The sequence below is a fragment of the Nansenia antarctica genome (assembly GCF_963989245.1).
Source record: "Nansenia antarctica genome assembly, chromosome: 3".
Lineage (NCBI taxonomy): Eukaryota > Metazoa > Chordata > Actinopteri > Argentiniformes > Microstomatidae > Nansenia > Nansenia antarctica.
Window position 1 is genome coordinate 58,493,285 of NC_137688.1, and position 3,412 is coordinate 58,496,696.

Consider the following 3,412-nt stretch of genomic DNA (forward strand, 5'->3'; position numbering starts at 1 on the left):
ATTTTTTTAGGGCTGTGTAAATGAGTGTCTAATGAAATAGCTACGCTATCTCCAAACCATGCCAAATATATGATGTCATCTCTGTGGGCCCGCTAAGATGTGCCCTCAAATCATTTAACTTAATCAGACTTCCCATAAAGATGTTATATATGGGCTGTTTGCCTGATGATGATCAAAGTGCATGATGATCAAAGTAAGTAGCACAATGGCTTCATAAACAAATGTGTCACATCTCTCATTTCATATTTTACATTTCTCTCTCTCACACACACACACACACACACACACACACACACACACACACACACACACACACACAACTTGCACAGTCTAGGGATGTCTCACTCTAACCAAAACCCTTACACAGAGCAAGGCAGAAAGTATTTGTTGTGGAATCTCCAGAAAAGTTTTACTTGACAGTTTTTCTCTATCGCTTTAACACTAACATCGGAACCTCAAACACAATGACCAAAACCTGAAACGGGTGTATTTTATCTCACACCAATTCTCCACAATGACAAACACATTTCTTGCTTATCACTCATTTTGCAGCTCTAAACCACACAATTAACAAAACACAAAATACAATTCTCTACATTTGGCACAATCTTCCTTGCTAAAATCTCTTGTGTTCACATGGAAAACACTACCATTCAGAATGCTAAACTCAAACCACCAATCACACTCTTCATATGGGCAAACACCTATTTGCTTTTGAATTAGCAATCATATCTTTAGCAATAAAAGATGAGCTCTCCTGTGTTGAAGAACAATAGATGCCAAATGTGCAGAGAAAGGTAGAACAGAGGCCTGTGGCCAGACAGAAACAAAACCACTCAGATTCATTTAGAACAATACCTATACCTGCTGATGTCTGAGTTATGATTACTCACATTACTCAACTCTGCTGTTGACAGACACAAATTACTATTTCTATAACAGCATGTTTGGATACTGGATTCTGATTGGCTAGCAGGTAAATACCCCAACTCTCTTCAGTTCAGACCGCATTTCCAGTATCAATGCGCCTCCCAATCAATCTGATTAAGAACACCTGTGCTGACCTACAATGCAATCGTTGATCTTGTTTATGGGACTATATTCTGTGGCGGAAGGATATATATATTCTGAAACGATTAATGATTGTAAATAAATGAATTTAATGTTACAACTGTGTATTTTTTATATTGTGTGGTAGCTTTTGTAGAAAAGCAATTTACCATTCGAGGGCGGGGCTTCGCCTCGTGCCACAACCCTGTACCAGTGGTAAATGTCTCCACAACCCTCTTCCTCTCATAAAATTGCTTACTCGCTCTCTCCCATCAGTGGCACTGCATGCTATTGCTGACAGGAGACATGAGGGATAGCTAGAAGGGCCAGGGTTACACAACAACACATACTCAAAGCCCACAGAAACCTCTGATTTTCATTCTTTCCTACGTTTAGTTTGGGTTTTAAACTAATTATCTCTAGGTACTCCATCTTTTTCTGTCAGTTCAGTTTTCTGTCTCCATGCCATTGCCTTCCAAGCTGTCCCAGTGTTGGATGGATCAGCTGTAAAACCACCAAAGCTGGGTCAGAACATTAGAGGACTTTGCAGAAGATGACAGGGTTTGTGTCTGAACACAAGTATAGGGGGATCAAGCACAGTGTCATTCATCACCACAAAACTATCACAGAGCATTGCAGCCAGAGGAAAAGTGTGGGGGAAGATGGGTGGTGATATAGTACAGCAAAGGTAAGGTCAGACATTACTTAAGGCTGCATTCAAGCTTTGAAAATAAGATATCTGGTGCCCATGAGTAGCACACTAAGGCACATACTGTACCGTCATAACATCGCAACGTCTCTGGTTTGATTCCGGCCATCGACATATGAATGAATGAATGGTCTTTATTGTCATTGATATAGTACAGGTACCAAACAACGAAATTTGGGAGGGGGGGGCTCCCCTGGTGCTAGGGAAAAAAATAACTAAAAACAAGAAGGGAAAAGAGCTGGTTTACATAAATAAAGGCTATGTACACTATCCACTATACTATACTATACAAATAAAACACTGTGCTGTACTCTATGCTATGCTATACCTATTCTAACATTTCCTATCTCTGAACCTTATGTACCCGAGGGTTGTCATATTGCACATAGTGTTATTGCACATTCATTTAAAGTGTCGCAGTTTGCAGGTTTGAAATGTTCACAGTTGTGTTTCAGTGTTGCACTTGATTTCAATCTAATAGCTGCCATCAAATTGTCTAGATTGTCCAGGGCCTAGAACCTAGGTTTTTGCTGTGTTCAGGGCCTGAATGGCCCTGGGGTAGAAGCTGAGCTTCAGTCTGTTTGTCCTTGCGAACATGGTCCTCAACCGCCTGTCCATATCCTGCATGTCTGCAATAATGTCTGCACTCTGCAATAATTTAAAATAGTTTTAATGGTTTAAACTAAATTGTCATTGCATAAATATCTGAGAAATATATCTTTTACTGTGTGTGGAAAAAGTATTTTTCTTATTTATCTACCAGTATTTGCCGCAGTGAGAATAGTCCTCATGATCAGTGTTTATTTTAACCTATTGTTTTGTAATCTATCCTAATTTTGCAACTACTTCAGTCAGCAACTAACGAAAGTTAAATTGGTACTGTAAAATTGACATATTTCATGTATTAAGATTAGATTATTTCCTCAAGAGACCATAGCATAACTTCTGTGTTCTATTTACACCAACAGATGTAGTACGGAGTTCATTAAACATGTGTGACTGTTTAAACACATAGGAACAAATAACAGAGCTTGATTGTACCATCCATGTTAGTGTTGGTAGACACACCATGGGTATGAATTGGTTCTGACAGCCTGTCTCACCAGACAGCTCGATTCATGTGGAGCTCAGATGTTCGAAGTTATGGAGGGTGTATCATGCCGTATTTAAATACAATAGAAACATCGGAATGCAATACACACATCGGAATGGAATACACGTGTAACACCAAATACAATGCAAAAATACGGAATGTTTGTGCCAAAATAAAAGCAATGTGTATTACATTTGAGCGCAGCGTATTCCATTCTAGCATGTGTATTGTATTTGGTCACGAGTGTATTCCATTCTGCATGTGTATTACATTTGAGCGCAGCGTATTCCATTCGGTCATGAGTGTATTCCATTCTAGTGTCGGTGAGGTATTATGGCACTCGCAAATACAATGCAAATTAGTATCCGCCCATATGCAAATTAGTATCCGCCCATAGGTTCTGCCCTTTCCGGCCATAGGATTCGCGATGCCAACGATGACGACAGTTTCTGTAATAGCTTATTAATAAAGATTCGAAAAATTATGCTGACCATCGTATTATCTTAGTTTAATGTCATTTCAATGAATCATATAACTTTTATTTACAACAAGCACAACAC